This window comes from Oncorhynchus nerka, unplaced genomic scaffold (genome assembly GCF_034236695.1).
Source record: "Oncorhynchus nerka isolate Pitt River unplaced genomic scaffold, Oner_Uvic_2.0 unplaced_scaffold_938, whole genome shotgun sequence".
In the NCBI taxonomy this organism is placed as follows: domain Eukaryota; kingdom Metazoa; phylum Chordata; class Actinopteri; order Salmoniformes; family Salmonidae; genus Oncorhynchus; species Oncorhynchus nerka.
The window spans coordinates 44,110-62,554 of record NW_027040370.1 but is presented as its reverse complement, the minus strand read 5'-3'; the positions used below and the strand labels follow the sequence as shown (position 1 = coordinate 62,554).

The window sequence follows — 18,445 nt, the reverse complement described above, 5'->3', positions numbered from 1 at the left end:
CACTATCCTGGGAATCTAATCCACTATCCTGGGAATCTGATCCACTATCCTGGGAATCTAATCCACTATCCTGGGAATCTAATCCACTATCCTGGGAATCTAATCCACTATCCTGGGAATCTGATCCACTATCCTGGGAATCTAATCCACTATCCTGGGAATCTGAGTCCAACTATCCTGAGGAATCACAATCCACTATCCTGGGAATCTGATCCACTATCCTGGAAATCTAATCCACTATCCTGGGAATCTAATCCACTATCCTGGGAATCTGATCCACTATCCTGGGAATCTAATCCACTATCCTGGCGCTGCAAACCAACTGAGCAACAGAGGACCACATAAATATACATAAGAAAGAAACCACATCAGACCAGCATGACCCGGTCAGTCTGGTTCTGGTCAGTCTGGTTCTGGTCAGTCTGCTTCAGAAACAATGCGTGAAAACAGAAACATGAAAAAGACTGACGACCTCCCCTCCCCTTCTACAGCCTGGGTAGATGTAGAGCTGTTTGAAGTCACAGGCCTGCCCACCTCCCCTCCCCTCCCTCCCGTCCTACCCACCTCTGGTCGTGAGACAGGTCCATGGCACGGATGCCAGCGTCACAGCCTGGGTAGATGTAGAGCTGTTTGAAGTCACAGGCCTGCCACACCTCCACCACCCCGTTGTCTCCTCCTGTCACCAGGTTCTGACCGTCACTACTCAACAGGATCGCCTGGCGGGAGGGAGGGAGGGAGGGAGAAAGGGAGGGAAGGGGGGAGGGAGGGGAAAGGAGGGAAGGGAGGGAGGGAAGGAAAGGGAGAGAGGGAAGGAAAGGGAGAGAGAGGGAGGAGAAGGGAGGGAGGGAAGGAGGGAGGGAAGGGAGAGGGAGGGGAAGGAGGGAGGAAGGGAGAGAGGGAGGGAGGGAGGGAAGGGAGAGAGGGAGGGAGGGAGAGAGGAAGGGAGGGGAGAGGGGGAAGGGGAGGGAGGAAGGGAGGGAGAGAGGGAGGGGAAGGGAGGGAGAGAGGGAGGAAGGGAGGGAGAGAGGGGGAAGGGAGGGGAGAGGGAGGGAGGGAGAGAGGGAGGAAGGGAGGGAGAGGAGGGAGGGAGGAAAAAAGGCAGGAAGGAGAGAGAAAGAGAGAGAGAGAAGGAAGCGATGGGAAGGGAGGTAGAGAGAGTGCGGAAGAGGAGGAAGAGAGGAGAAGTAGAGAGGTAGTAGGGAGAGAGAGAGAGACTGAATAAGAAGAGTTATGAACCCACCAAGAAAACCAGCAGACGTGGATTAGTTTGTACGTGTGTGTGTGTTAGTGTGTGTGTGTTAGTGTGTGTGTTAGTGTGTGTGTGTTAGTGTGTGTGCGTTGGTGTGTGTGTGTTAGTGTGTGTGTGTTGGTGTGTGTGTTAGTGTGTGTGCGTTAGTGTGTGTGTGTTAGTGTGTGTGCGTTAGTGTGTGTGCGTTAGTGTGTGTGCGGGTGTGTGTGTGCTAGTGTGTGTGTTAGTGTGTGTGTGTTAGTGCTGTGTGCGTTAGTGTGTGTGCGGCTAGTGTGTGTGCGCTAGTGTGTGTGCGCTAGTGTGTGTGCGTTAGTGTGTGTGTCGTTAGTGTGTGTGCGTTAGTGTGTGTGCGTGTAGTGTGTGTGTGCGTTAGTGTGTGTGCGTTAGTGTGTGTGTGTGTAGTGTGTGTGTGTGTAGTGTGTGTGTGTAGTGTGTGTGTGTTGTGTGTGTGCGTGTAGTGTGTGTGCGTTAGTGTGTGTGCGGTAGTGTCGTGTGCGTTAGTGTGTGTGTCTTGATTAGATGTGTGTGCGTTGAGTGTGTGTTGCGTTAGTGTGTGTGCGTTAGTGTGTGTGCGTTAGTGTGTGTGTTAGTGTGTGTGTGTGTGTATTAGTGTGTGTGTATTAGTGTGTGTGTATTAGTGTGTGTGTGTGTTAGTGTGTGTGTGTTAGTGTGTGTGCTAGCGCAGGTCCTAATGGATCCTTATAAGGGATTATTTACATTATAACATTCCAGAACACCCCTGCTCATTCAAGGGTTTTTCTTGATATTTTGTTTTGACATTGTAGAATAATAGTGAGAGACATCAACACTATGATATAACACATATGGAATCGTGCAGTAACCAAAAAAGAGAAGTAAACATATCAAAATATATTTTAGATTCTTCAAAGTAGCCACATTTTGCCTTGATTACAGCTTTGCACACTTTCTTGGCATTCTCTCCCAGCCAGCTTCACCTGGAATGCTTTTCAACTGTCTTGAAGGAGTTCCCATATGCTGGGCACTTGACCCCTTCTTTTCCTTCAGTCTTCAGTCCAGCTCATGCCGGCACATCTCAACTGGAGTTGATGTCGGAGTGATTGTGGGAGAGAACCTGTATAGTTCTACTGGACCAACCCTGTATGGTAACACTTAGCACCTTTTCTCCAAGAGAGTAGAGTCATTGACCTCTGAGCCAGAAGTTTATAATATATAATACTGATATAATGTATCCAGATAAAACTTTATTTATCACATGCGCGAATACAACAACTTTGCACGTGTAATGCTTCTACTTACAAGCCTTAACCAATAATCAAAAATAAGAAAATATTTAATATTTAGTAGACTAAAATAAAAAAAATTATAAAAGTAACACAATAAGAACAACAATAACGAGACTATATACAGGGTATTACAGTACAGAGTCAATGTGGAGAGCTATATGCAGGGTAATAGTACAGAGTCAATGTGGAGGCTATATACCAGGGTATTACGGTACAGAGTCAATGTGGAGGCTATATACAGAGTACCAGTACAGAGTCAGTGTGGAGGCTATATACAGGGTATTACGGTACAGAGTCAATGTGGAGGCTATATACAGAGGTATTACGGTACAGAGTCAATGTGGAGGCTATATACAGGGTGTTACGGTACAGAGTCAATGTGAGGCTATATACAGGGTATTACGGTACAGAGTCAATGTGGAGACTATATACAGGGGGTACCAGTACAGAGTCAATGTGGAGGCTATATACAGGGTATTACGGTACAGAGTCAATGTGGAGGCTATATACAGGGTATTACGGTACAGAGTCAATGTGGAGGCTATATACAGGGTATTACGGTACAGAGTCAATGTGGAGACTATATACAGGGGGTACCAGTACAGAGTCAATGTGGAGGCTATATACAGGGTATTACGGTACAGAGTCAATGTGGAGGCTATATACAGGGTATTACGGTACAGAGTCAATGTGGAGGCTATATACAGGGTATTACGGTACAGAGTCAATGTGGAGGCTATATACAGGGTGTTACGGTACAGAGTCAATGTGGAGGCTATATACAGGGTGTTACGGTACAGAGTCAATGTGGAGGCTATATACAGGGTATTACGGTACAGAGTCAATGTGGAGGCTATATACAGGGTATTACGGTACAGAGTCAATGTGGAGGCTATATACAGAGTATTACGGTACAGAGTCAATGTGGAGGCTATATACAGGGGTATTACAGTACAGAGTCAATGTGGAGGCTATATACAGGGTATTACGGTACAGAGTCAATGTGGAGACTATATACAGGGGGTACCAGTACAGAGTCAATGTGGAGGCTATATACAGGGTATTACGGTACAGAGTCAATGTGGAGGCTATATACAGGGTATTACGGTACAGAGTCAATGTGGAGGCTATATACAGGGTATTACGGTACAGAGTCAATGTGGAGGCTATATACAGGGTAATACGGTACAGAGTCAATGTGGAGGCTATATACAGGGTATTACGGTACAGAGTCAATGTGGAGGCTATATACAGGGTATTACGGTACAGAGTCAATGTGGAGGCTATATACAGGGTATTACGGTACAGAGTCAATGTGGAGGCTATATACAGGGTATTACGGTACAGAGTCAATGTGGAGGCTATATACAGGGTGTTACGGTACAGAGTCAATGTGGAGGCTATATACAGGGTATTACGGTACAGAGTCAATGTGGAGGCTATATACAGGGTATTACGGTACAGAGTCAATGTGGAGGCTATATACAGGAGGTACTGGTACAGAGTCAATGTGGAGACTATATACAGGGGACACTGGTACAGAGTCAATGTGGAGACTATATACAGGGTATTACGGTACAGAGTCAATGTGGAGGCTATATACAGGGTATTACGGTACAGAGTCGATGTGGAGGCTATATACAGGGTATTACGGTACAGAGTCAATGTGGAGGCTATATACAGGAGGTACTGGTACAGAGTCAATGTGGAGACTATATACAGGGGACACTGGTACAGAGTCAATGTGGAGACTATATACAGGGTATTACGGTACAGAGTCAATGTGGAGGCTATATTACATTTACATTTAAGTCATTTAGCAGACGCTCTTATCCAGAGCGACTTACAAATTGGTGCATTCACCTTATGACATCCAGTGGAACAGTAGTGCATCTAAATCTTTTAAGGGGGAGGGGGGGTGAGAGGGATTACTTTATCCTATCCTAGGTATTCCTTAAAGAGGTGGGGTTTCAGGTGTCTCCGGAAGGTGGTGATTGACTCCGCTGTCCTGGCGTCGTGAGGGAGTTTGTTCCATATATACAGGGTATTACGGTACAGAGTCGATGTGGAGGCTATATACAGGGTATTACGGTACAGAGTCAATGTAGAGGCTATATACAAGGGGTACCAGTACAGAGTCAATGTGGAGGCTATATACAGGGGGTACCGGTACAGAGTCAGTGTGGAGGCTATATACAGGGTGTTACGGTACAGAGTCAGTGTGGAGGCTATATACAGGGTGTTACGGTACAGAGTCAATGTGGAGGCTATATACAGGGGGTACCGGTACAGAGTCAGTGTGGAGGCTATATACAGGGGGTACCAGTACAGAGTCAATGTGGAGGGTATATACAGGGGGTACCGGTACAGAGTCAGTGTGGAGGCTATATACAGGGGGTACCGGTACAGAGTCAGTGTGGAGGCTATATACAGGGGGTACCGGTACAGAGTCAGTGTGGAGGCTATATACAGGGGGTACCGGTACAGAGTCAGTGTGGAGGCTATATACAGGGTATTACGGTACAGAGTCAGTGTGGAGGCTATATACAGGGTATTACGGTACAGAGTCAGTGTGGAGGCTATATACAAGGAGGAATGGGAAAAAATTTCAGTCTCTCGATGTGCAAAACTGATAGAGACATACCCCAAGCGACTTACAGCTGTAATCGCAGCAAAAGGTGGCGCTACAAAGTATTAACTTAAGGGGCTGAATAATTTTGCACGCCCAATTTTTCAGTTTTTGATTTGTTAAAAAAGTTTGAAATATCCAATAAATGTCTTTCCACTTCATGATCGTGTCCCACTTGTTGTTGATTCTTCACAAAAAAAATACAGTTTTATATCTTTATGTTTGAAGCATGAAATGTGGCAAAAGGTCGCAAAGTTCAAGGGGGCCGAATACTTTCGCAAGGCACTGTAAGTCTCCAACTTTAGATATTTTTGCAATTCCGTCCAGTCATTGGCAGCAGAGAACTGGAAGGAAAGGCAGCCAAAGGAAATGTTGGCTTTGGGGTTGACCAGTGAGATATACCTGCTGAAGCGTGTGCTACAGGTGGGTGCCGCTATGGTGAGCAGTGAGCTGAGATAAGGCGGGGCTTTACCTAGCAACGACTTATAGATGACCTGGAGCCAGTGGGTTTGGCGATGAATATGTAACGAGGGCAAGCCGACTAGAGCATACAGGTCGCAGTGGTGGGTGGTATAAGGTGCTTTTGTAACAAAACGGATGGCACTGTGATAGACTACATCTAATTTGCTGAGTAGAGTGTTGGAGGCTATTTAATAGATGACATCGCCAAAGTCAAGGATTGGTAGAATCGTCAGATTTACGAGGGAATGTTTGGCAGCATGAGTGAAGGAGGCTTTGTTGCGAAATAGATTTAATTTTGGATTGGAGATGCTTAATGTGAGTCTGGAAGGAGAGTTTACAGTCTAACCAGACACCTAGGTATTTGTAGTTGACCACATATTTTAGGTCAGAACCGTCCAGAGTAGTGATGCTATACGGGCAGGCGGGCAGCAATTGGTTGAAGAACATGTATTTAGTTTTACCTGCATTTAAAAGCAGTTGGAGGCCACGGAAGGAGTATTGTATTGTATGGCATTGAAGCTCGTCTGGAGGTTTGTTTACACAGTGTTCAAAGAAGGGCCAGAGTTATACAGAATGGTGTCGTCTGCGTAGAGGTGGATCAGAGAATCACCAGCAGCAAGCGCGATATCATTGATGAATAGAGAGAAAAGAGTCGGCCCGAGAATTGAACCCTGTGGCACCCCCATAGAGACTGCCAGAGGTCAGGACAACAGGCCCTCTCACTCAATGTCAGCAAAACAAAAGAGATGATCATGGACTTCAGGAAACAGCAAAGGGAGCAGCCCCCTATCCACATCAATGGGATATACAGGGTATTACAATGGGAGAGCAGTGGAGAAGGTGGAAAGTTTTAAGTTCCTCGGCGTACACATCACGGACAAACTGAAATGGTCCACCCACACAGACAGTGTGGTGAAGAAGGCGCAACAGCACCTCTTCAACCACAGGAGGCTGAAAAAAAATGTGGCTTGTCACCGAAAACCCTCACTAACTTTTACAGGTGCTCAATTGAGAGCATCCTGTCGGGCTGTATCACCGCCTGGTACGGCAACTGCTCCGCCCTCAACCGTAAGGCTCTCCAGAGGGTAGTGAGGTCTGCACAACGCATCACCGGGGGCAAATTACCTGCCCTCCATGACACCTACACCACCCGATGTCACAGGAAGAACAAAAAGATAATCAAGGACAACAACCACCTGAGCCACTGCCTGTTCACCCCGCTATCATCCAGAAGGCGAGGTCAGTACAGGTGCATCAAAACAGGGACCGAGAGATAGAAGCTGTTTTTCAAGGCAATCAGATTGTTAAACAACCACCACTAACACAGAGAGGCTGCTGCCTACCTACAGACTTGAAATCAATGGCCACTTTAATAAATGGAACACGAGTCACATTAATTATGCCACTTCAAGAATGTTTACATATCTCTCATTACTCATCTCATATGTATATACTGTATACTGTATCCTTCACTATCTATTCTTCACTATCTATTGCATCTTAGCCTCTCTGTCACGACTCATCCATATATATATACATATATATATATACTTATCCCATTCCTTTACTAGTTTGTGTGTATTTGGTTCTGTTGTGGAATAGTTAGATATTACCTGTTAGATATTACCTGTTAGATATTACCTGTTAGATATTACCTGTTAGATATTACCTGTTAGATATTACCTGTTAGATATTACCTGTTAGATATTACCTGTTAGATACTACCTGTTAGATATTACCTGTTAGATATTACCTGTTAGATATTACCTGTTAGATATTACCTGTTAGATATTACCTGTTAGATATTACCTGTTAGATATTACCTGTTAGATACTACCTGTTAGATATTACCTGTTAGATATTACCTGTTAGATATTACCTGTTAGATATTACCTGTTAGATATTACCTGTTAGATATTACCTGTTAGATATTACCTGTTAGATATTACCTGTTAGATATTACCTGTTAGATATTACCTGTTAGATATTACCTGTTAGATATTACCTGTTAGATATTACCTGTTAGATACTGCTACACTGTCGGATCTAGAAGCATTTCACTACACTCACAATAACGTCTGCTAACCATGTGACCAATAACATCTGCTAACCATGTGACCAATAACATCTGCTAACCATGTGACCAATAACATCTGCTAACCATGTGACCAATAACATCTGCTAACCATGTGTATGTGACCAATAACATCTGCTAACCATGTGACCAATAACATCTGCTAACCATGTGTATGTGACCAATAACATCTGCTAACCATGTGACCAATAACATCTGCTAACCATGTGACCAATAACATCTGCTAACCATGTGTATGTGACCAATAACATCTGCTAACCATGTGACCAATAACATCTGCTAACCATGTGTATGTGACCAATAACATCTGCTAACCATGTGACCAATAACATCTGCTAACCATGTGTATGTGACCAATAACATCTGCTAACCATGTGACCATTAACATCTGTTAACCATGTGACCAATAACATCTGCTAACCATGTGACCATTAACATCTGCTAACCATGTGACCAATAACGTCTGCTAACCATGTGACCAATAACATCTGCTAACCATGTGACCAATAACGTCTGCTAACCATGTGACCAATAACGTCTGCTAACCATGTGACCATTAACATCTGCTAACCATGTGACCAATAACGTCTGCTAACCATGTGTAAGTGACCCATACAATTTGCCTTGATTTGATATATACACTGTATCCGTGGTCGTACCCGTGTTGAGTCGTTGAGCTCCATCTGAGCCAGCAGTTTCCCGTTGATGCTGAAGTTACAGAAGCGTCCTCTCTCATAACAGATGATACAGTGGCCCTCGCTGGACACAGAGATGAGGCGGGGCCTCAGGCACAACTCTGGGCCCTCCAGGGCCCGTAGCAGATCCCCTGTTATAGTATGGACCAGACATGGACCCTCTGGAGGAAGGGGGCGGGGGAGAAGGGATGGAGATTTAGAAACACACACACACACACACACACACACACACACACACACACACACACACACACACACACACACACTGACCTTTGGCCCCGCTAATGACCAGTCCCAGCTCAGCGCAGACAGAGACACAAACCACCTCATGGTCATGACCCGTCAGCACGGCTCTGGAGCAGGGTAGTCACCTAGGAAACGTATTTATTCATTAAATTGTTCTCTGTTAAAGTGTCTTGAGACTGAATACACTTTAAATAAAATGTGACACACGAAGAGCAGATTAAAAATGGGGAAAGTATCTGCTCATGGAGATCAAAATGACCGTTGGGGATCGTTGGGGATCGTTGGGAGTCGTTGGGGACCGTTGGGAGTCGGTGGGGACCGTTGGGAGTCGGTGGGGTCCGTTGGGAGTCGGTGGGGATTGTTGGGGACCGTTGGGAGTCGAGGGGGAACGTTGGGGCTCGTTGGGGACCGTTGGGGCTCGTTGGGGACCGTTGGGGCTCGTTGGGGACCGTTGGGAGTCGGTGGGGACCGTTGGGGATCATTGGGGATCATTGTACGAGGCAAGAGATTAATGTGCTGATAATATTGTAAAAAGGACAGGAAATGTAGTCCCTTTCACCTCTTAGATTAAGCATATTGCTATGTACCCCACAAACACACCCCTCCACACACACGGACTTACTGTTGTTGGGGTTGTCTCCAATGATGTGATGGCGTCCGCTCCAGTACCACAGCAGCAGGGTAGCGTCTCTGGACCCCGACACGATGTAGCAGTCTCCTCCGATGTAGCTCTCTGACCGGGCCAGGCACGTCACCACGTCCCAGTGGCCAAACACTATCTGGGTCAACTTACCTACAGGGAGGAGGTAGAGATGTGGACGTATTGAGGAATAATGTAGACGCATTGAGGAATAATGTAGACGCATTGAGGAATAATGTCGACCTATTGAGGAATAATGTAGACACATTGAGGTATAATGTAGACCTATGAAGGAATAATGTAGTGGTATCGAGGAATAATGTAGACTCATTGAGGAATAATGTAGACAGATCGAGGAATAATGTCGACCTATTGAGGAATAATGTAGACGCATTGAGGAATAATGTAGAACTATTGAGGAATAATGTAGAGGTATTGAGGAATAATGTAGACCTATTGAGGAATAATGTAGAGGTATTGAGGAATAATGTAGACGCATTGAGGAATAATGTAGAGGTATTGTAGTAGTAAAGTAGTAGTATTATATCTCGTCTGCATCACCTCAGGGTTGTTGAAAGAAATGAATAGTGAAGTAGTAGTGCTGTTTAATAATACCTGTCTCGGTAGAGTAGACTCTGAAGCTGTTGTCCCAGTATAGATAGTATATAGTATAGTATATAGTATAGTAGTAGTACTGTGGCAGGTACCTGTCCCAGTGGGGTAGACTCTGAAGCTGTTGTCCCAGTATAGATAGTATATAGTATAGTATATAGTATAGTAGTAGTACTGTGGCAGGTACCTGTCCCAGTGGGGTAGCCTCTGAAGCTGTTGTCCCAGTATAGATAGTATATAGTATAGTATAGTAGTAGTACTGTGGCAGGTACTTGTCCCAGTGGGGTAGACTCTGAAGCTCTTGTCCCAGTATAGATAGTATATAGTATAGTAGTATAGTATAGTAATACTATAGTAGTACTGTGGCAGGTACCTGTCCCAGTGGGGTAGACTCTGAAGCTCTTGTCCCAGTATAGATAGTATATAGTATAGTATAGTAGTATGGTATAGTAATACTATAGTAGTACTGTGACAGGTACCTATCCCAGTGGGGTAGACTCTGAAGCTCTTGTCCCAGTATAGATAGTATATAGTATAGTATAGTAGTATGGTATAGTAATACTATAGTAGTACTGTGACAGGTACCTATCCCAGTGGGGTAGACTCTGAAGCTGTTGTCCCAGTATAGATAGTATATAGTATAGTATAGTAGTATGGTATAGTAATACTATAGTAGTACTGTGGCAGGTACCTGTCTCGGTAGAGTAGACTCTGAAGCTTTTGTCCCAGTATAGATAGTATATAGTATAGTATAGTAGTATAGTATATAGTTTAGTATATAGTATAGTAGTATGGTATAGTAATACTATAGTAGTACTGTGGCAGGTACCTGTCTCGGTAGAGTAGACTCTGAAGCTCTTGTCCCAGTATAGTATAGTATATAGTATAGTATATAGTTTAGTATATAGTATAGTCGTATAGTAGTAGTATAGTAGTACTGTCACAGGTACCTGTCTCGGTAGAGTAGACTCTGAAGCTCTTTTCCCAGTATAGTATAGTATATAGTATAGTATATAGTTTAGTATATAGTTTAGTATATAGTATAGTCGTATAGTAGTAGTATAGTAGTACTGTCACAGGTACCTGTCTCGGTAGAGTAGACTCTGAAGCTCTTGTCCCAGTATAGATAGTATATAGTATAGTATATAGTATAGTATATAGTATAGTATATAGTATAGTCGTATAGTAGTACTGTCACAGGTACCTGTCTCAGTAGAGTAGACTCTGAAGCTCTTGTCCCAGTATAGATAGTATATAGTATAGTATATAGTATAGTATATAGTTTAGTATATAGTATAGTCGTATAGTAGTAGTATGGTAGTACTGTCACAGGTACCTGTCTCAGTAGAGTAGACTCTGAAGCTCTTGTCCCAGTTTAGATAGTATATAGTATAGTATATAGTTTAGTATATAGTATAGTAGTAGTATAGTAGTACTGTCACAGGTACCTGTCTCGGTAGAGTAGACTCTGAAGCTTTTGTCCCAGTTTAGATAGTATATAGTATGAGTATATAGTTTAGTATATAGTATAGTCGTATAGTAGTAGTATAGTAGTACTGTCTGGGTACCTGTCTCGGTAAGAGTAGACTCTGAAGCTCTTGTCCCAGTTTAGATAGTATATAGTATAGTATATAGTTTAGTATATAGTATAGTCGATAGTAGTAGTATAGTGATAGTACTGTCACAGGTGCCTGTCTCGTAGAGTAGACTCTGGAAGCTCTTGTCCCAGTATAGATAGTATATAGTATAGTATATAGTATAGTATATAGTTTAGTATATAGTATAGTCGTATAGTAGTAGTATAGTAGTACTGTCACAGGTACCTGTCTCGGTAGAGTAGACTCTGAAGCTCTTGTCCCAGTTTAGATAGTATATAGTATAGTATATAGTTTAATATATAGTATAGTCGTATAGTAGTAGTATAGTAGTACTGTCACAGGTACCTGTCTCGGTAGAGTAGACTCTGAAGCTCTTGTCCCAGTATAGTATAGTATATATGTATAGTATATAGTATAGTAATGCTATAGTGGTACTGTCACAGGTACCTGTCTCGGTAGAGTAGACTCTGAAGCTCTTGTCCCAGTATAGATAGTATATAGTATAGTAGTAGTATAGTAGTACTGTCACAGGTACCTGTCTCCGGTGAGTGGACTCTGAAGCTCTTGTCCCAGTATAGTATAGTATATAGTATAGTATATAGTATAGTAATACTATAGTAGTACTGTCACAGGTACCTGTCTCGGTAGAGTAGACTCTGAAGCTCTTGTCCCAGTATAGTATAGTATATAGTATAGTATATATTATAGTAATACTATAGTAGTACTGTCACAGGTACCTGTCTCGGTAGAGTAGACTCTGAAGCTCTTGTCCCAGAAGCCACAGACCAGGATGTAGCGGTTGTCGGCGGTAACCACGAAGCAGTGTGTGTTGATCTGGATGCTCTGGTCCACCAGGTCTGTGATCTGGCGCTTACTCACACCTGAGTTGTTGGCTACACACACACACACACAAAATAACAATGCTAATAGAAACTATAATGGTCTGATACCTAACAACCTATGGACTCTAATTTGGGCAAAAGGTGTGACCACCAGGGTATCACATGACCAAGGCAGATGATGTGTTCTGACCTATGAGAGGGTCCATCTCAATGGGCAGGTGATGAGCCTGTTCTAGGGAGTAACCTGGAGCCTAATGAGACCTGAGAACACACAATGCATGGGTTTTTCACCTCTCTCACACACACACACACACACACACACACACACACACACACACACACACACACACACACTCTCTCCCACTACTCACCGACGGTGTTGTGCCAACGGTTGACAGCGAACAGTCTGCTGCAGGTGACGGTGACAGCAGCAGGGACAGAGAGGTGGGGCAGGGTGTTGGCTGCTACGTGGGTCACAGGAGAGTTGGAGGAACTTCAGCACCATGATCACATCCTGCTGCATCTGGTCCTTAAACATCAGAGGACTCTGGGGAAGAAAACACTGATGAGATAGAAGAGAGGAGAGAGGGGAAGAGAGAAAGAAAGAGAGGAAGAGGGACAGCAGAGGGAGGGGAGAAGGGAGAGGAGATGAGGTAGAGGGAGGAGGAGAGAGGGAAGAAGAGCGAGGGAAGAGGAAACAAAGGAAGAGGAGCGAGGAAGAGGAGAGAGGGAAGAGGAAGAGGGAGGAGAGAGAATTAGAGAGAGGGATGAGGGGAGAGGATAGGAGGGAGAGGAAGGAGGGGAGATGGATGTGAGGAGAGAGGGAGGATGAGAGTGGAGGAAGGAGAGGGATTAGGAGAGAGGGAGGTGGGGAGATGAAGGAGAGTGATGAGGAGAGGGATGATGAGAGAGGGATTAGGAGAGAGGAAGGAGGGGAGAGGGAGGAGGAGAGGGAGGAGGAGAGGGAGGAGGAGAGAGAGAGGAAGGGAGAGGAAGGAGGGGAGATGGATGAGAGAGAGGGAGGAAGACAGAAGGAGGAGAGGGAGGAGGACAGAAGGAGGAGAGGGAGGAAGAGAGGGATTAGGAGAGAGGGAGGAGAGAGGGATGATGAGAGAGTGATTATGAAAGAGGAAGGAGGGGAGAGGGAGGAGGAAAGAGGAAGGAGGGGAGAGGGAGGAGGAGAGAGGGAGGAGGGGAGAGGAACGACGGGAGAGGGAGGAGGAGAGAGGAGGAGGGGAGATGGATGAGGAGAGAGGGAGGAGGAGAGAAGGAGGAGAGGGAGGAGGAGAGAGGGAGGAGGAAGAGAGAGGAAGAGGAGAGAGGGATTAGGAGAGAGGGAGGAGTTGAGAGGGAATAGGGAGAGAGGGAGGAAGTGAGAGGGATTAGGAGAGAGGGTTTAGGAGAGAGGGTTTAGAGAGAGGGAGGAGGAGAGAAGAAGGAGAGGGAGGGGAGAGAGAGGGAGGAAGAGAGAGGGGAGGAGGAGAAAGGGATTAGGAGAGAGGGATTAGGAGAGAGGGTTTAGAGAGAGGGAGGGGAGAAAGGGAGGGAGGGAGAGGGAGGAGAGGGTTTAGGAGAGAGGGAGGGGAAGGAGGAGAGGGTTTAGGAGAGAGGGAGGGGGAGGAAGAGAGAGGGAGGAGGAGAAAGGGATTAGGAGAGCGGGATTAGGGAGAGGGAGGAGGTGAGGAGGGAATAGGAGAGAGGTTTAGAGAGGAGGGGGAGAGAGGGAGGAGGTGAGAGGGATTAGGAGAGAGGAGGAGGAGAAAAAGATGGGGTAGAGGTAGGGGGAGAAAGTGATGGAAAGAGGAATGAGAAGATGGGAAGAGGTATATTAGTGAGGGAGAACAGGATAGAAGCAGGAACACACTGAGGAACAGGGGTGACTTCAGACCCAGAAAGAAAGGAGGGTTGGTAGGTTCTAAATAACTTTCCAACAATCTCTGGTTGGCCACAAATCTGGTTTTTCTGCTTATTCTAGAATAATCCAACCAGGAGTTCTGAGGATTTTGAAAATAAAAGGAACTGTAGGGACATTTTATGGAATTCTGGAAAAACTTAATGGTTGGTATTGATTGGATAGTTTGATTGGTTGTGCAGGTGTTGGTTGGTTGGAATAGGCAGGTAATGGTTGTTATTGGTTGGTTGGTTGATTGGATGGATGGAGAGTTATTGGTTGGTATTGGCTGGTTGGTTGGTTGGTTGGTATTGGTTGGTTGGTTGAATTGGTTGGTATGGTTGGTATTGGTTGGTTGACATAGGCAGGTAATGGTTGGTTGGATGGTTGGTTGGTTGGTATTGTTTGATTGGAATAGGCAGGTAATGGTTGGTTGGATGGACAGGTATTGGTTGGAAGAGCAGATATTGGATGGTTGGGCAGGTATCGATTGGTTGGTTAGGCAGGTATTGATTGGTTGGTTCATTGATTGGTTTGATGGATGGGCATGTTTTGGTTGGTATTGATTGGTCGGGTTGTTGTCTGGTTGGAATGGCAGATATTGGTTGGTTGGAAGGGCAGATATTAGTTGAAGCGGCAGATATTGGTTGGAAGGGCAGATATTGGATTTGAAGGGTGATGTTGGTTGGTTGGAAGGGTAGATATTGGTTGGAAGGTAGATGTTGGTTGGTTGAAGGGCAGATGTTGGTTGGTTGGAAGAGGCAGATGTTGGTTGGTTGGAAGGGCAGATGTTGGTTGGTTGGAAGGGTAGATATTGGTTGGAAGGGCAGATGTTGGTTGGTTTGGAAGGCAGATATTGGTTGGAAGGGCGGATATTGGTTGGTGGAAGGCAGATATATTGGTTGAAGGGCAGATGTTGGTTGGAAGGGCAGATGTTGGTTGGATGGATGGTTGTATATTTGGCAGGTATTGGTTGGTATTGCGGTTAGTTAGAAGGGCAAATATTGGTTGGTTAGGCAGGTATTGGTTTGTATTGGTGGTTGGTTGAACAAATATTGCTGGTTGGGCAGGTATTAGGAACAGGGGTGGAGTTGGGTCTCTCTCTGGCACGAGGACCTGGGGCAGCCCAGAGCAGACAGGGTCCTGGGAGGGTAGAGGACAGTAGAAATACTCCAGTAGCCTATGTAACCTGGGTTGTATTCATTATGGCACATCATAGTAAAACATTTTGAAATATTTTTCAACAAAGGATAAAAAAACAGCAGTTTTTTCATAGACAGGACCAGACACCATGTTTTAGTGTGTTTTTCTGACCCAGCCAGTTGGGTTTTGTGATTAGCTGACCCCAGGCCCGTGGGGGTCGTCTAAGAGGCTGCAAATAAATAAATAAATAAGGGAAATATATACCGTATATATTATTCACGGAATATATACAGTACCAGTCAAAGTTTGGACACATCTACTCATTCAAGGGTTTTTCTTGTTTATTTTTTTACTATTTTCTACATTGTAGAATAATAGTGAAGACATCAAAACTATGAAATAACATATATGGAGTCATGTAGTAACGAAACAAGTTTTAAACAAATCAAAGTAGCCACCCTTTGCCTTGATGACAGCTTTGCACACTCTTGGCATTCTCTCAACCAGCTTCATGAGGTAGTCACCTGGTATGCATTTCAATTAACAGGTGTGCCTTGTTAAAAGTTAATTTCTGGAATTTATTTTCTTCTTAATGAGTTTGAGCCAATCAGTTGTGTTGTGACAAGATTGGGTTGGTATACAGAAGATAGCCCTATTTGGTAAAATACCAAGTCCATATTATGGCAAGAACAGCTCAAATAAGCAAAGAGAAATGACAGTCCATCATTACTTTAAGACATGAAAATAAGTCGATTCGGAAAATTTCAAGAACTTTGAACGTTTCTTCAAGTGCAGTCACAAAAACTGGCTCTCATGAGGACCGCCACAGGAAAGGAAGACCCAGTTACCTCTGCTGCAGAGGATACGTTCATTAGAGTTACCAGCCTCAGAAATTGCAGCCCAAATAAATGCTTCACAGAGTTCAAGTAACAGACACATCTCAACATCAACTGTTCAGAGGAGACTGTGTGAATCAGGCCTTCATGGTCGAATTGCTGCAAAGAAAACCACTACTAAAGGACACCAATAATAAGAAGAGACTTGCTTAGGCCAAGAAACATGAGCAATGGACATTAGACCGGTGGAAATCTGTCCTTTGGTCTGATGAGTCCAAATGTGAGATTCTTGGTTCCAACCGCCGTGGCAGCCCTCTCTTGGCAGGTTTGTTGTCGTGCTTTATTTAATGGATTTAATGGTCCAAAGTCTCTGATATTTATTTATGACTCAACCCTGATCTGTGCTTCTCCACTGTTTGGAGAGCTCCTTGGGCTTCATGGTGCCGCTTGCTTGGTGGTGCCCCTTGCTTAATGGTGTTGCAGACTCTGGGGCCTTTCAGAACAGGTGTATATATACTGAGATCATGTGACACTTAGATTGCACACAGGTGGACTTTAGTTAACTAATTATGTGAAGGTAATTGGTTGCACCAGCTCTTATTTAGGGACTTCATACGCACCACTTTTCCTTTTACATTTTTTGAAACAAGTTATTTTTTTCATTTCACTTCACTATTTGGACTATTTGGACTATGAGTTCTCACCAGGTGCATGGCAGAGGAGCGAGGGGGGTGGGGCTCGATCAGCAGCTGGGATGGAGTCTGACCACATGCCTGGATCTGGGTCTCCATCAACTAGGGGCAGAGAGAGGGGGGAGAAGGAGGGGGTAGAGAGATAGAGGTAAATGCATCATCAGTAATATTACATTAGGTTACTGTAATTAAATAAACAGATTATATTTCTACGGCTGGAATATTACAATATAAAACTGCAAAAAAGGACGGGTTAAAAAAACAACTCAATGTTGGTTATTAAGTAACCCAGTAACCACTGGTTAACTATTGGACAGAACTGGGTTATTAAGTAACCCAGTAACCACTGGTTAAATATTGGACAGAACTGGGTTATTAAGTAACCCAGTAACCACTGGTTAAATATTGGACAGAACTGGGTTATTAAGTAACCCAGTAACCACTGGTTAACTATTGGACAGAACTGGGTTATTAAGTAACCCAGTAACCACTGGTTAAATATTGGACAGAACTGGGTTATTAAGTAACCCAGTAACCACTGGTTAACTATTGGACAGAACTGGGTTATTAAGTAACCCAGTAACCACTGGTTAACTATTGGACAGAACTGGGTTATTAAGTAACCACTGGTTAACTATTGGACAGAACTGGGTTATTAAGTAACCCAGTAACCACTGGTTAACTATTGGACAGAACTGGGTTATTAAGTAACCCAGTAACCACTGGTTAAATATTGGACAGAACTGGGTTATTGAGCAACCACTGGTTAACTATTGGACAGAACTGGGTTATTAAGTAACCACTGGTTAACTATTGGACAGAACTGGGTTATTAAGTAACCACTGGTTAAATATTGGACAGAACTGGGTTATTAAGTAACCCAGTAACCACTGGTTAACTATTGGACAGAACTGGGTTATTAAGTAACCACTGGTTAAATATTGGACAGAACTGGGTTATTAAGTAACCACTGGTTAAATATTGGACAGAACTGGGTTATTACAGTAACCACTGGTTAACTATTGGACAGAACTGGGTTATTAGGTAACCCAGTAACCACTGGTTAAATATTGGACAGAACTGGGTTATTAAGTAACCACTGGTTAACTATTGGACAGAACTGGTTAAGTAACCCAGTAACCACTGGTTAAATATTGGACAGAACTGGGTTATTAAGTAACCACTGGTTAACTATTGGACAGAACTGGGTTATTAAGTAACCCAGTAACCACTGGTTAAATATTGGACAGAACTGGGTTATTAAGTAACCCAGTAACCACTGGTTAAATATTGGACAGAACTGGGTTATTAAGTAACCACTGGTTAACTATTGGACAGAACTGGGTTATGTGACCAGTAACCACTGGTTAAATATTGGACAGAACTGGGTTATTAAGTAACCACTGGTTAACTATTGGACAGAACTGGGTTATTAAGCAACCACTGGTTAAATATTGGACAGAACTGGGTTATTAAGTAACCACTGGTTAACTATTGGACAGAACTGGGTTATTAAGTAACCACTGGTTAAATATTGGACAGAACTGGGT

General features: G+C 44.1%; 1 pseudogene; it reads right to left on the bottom strand.

The window, feature by feature from the left end:
• Window positions 1-368: 368 nt before the first annotated feature.
• LOC135570683 (neurobeachin-like) lies at window positions 369-16,994 on the bottom strand (annotated as a pseudogene).
• Window positions 16,995-18,445: the final 1,451 nt, after the last annotated feature.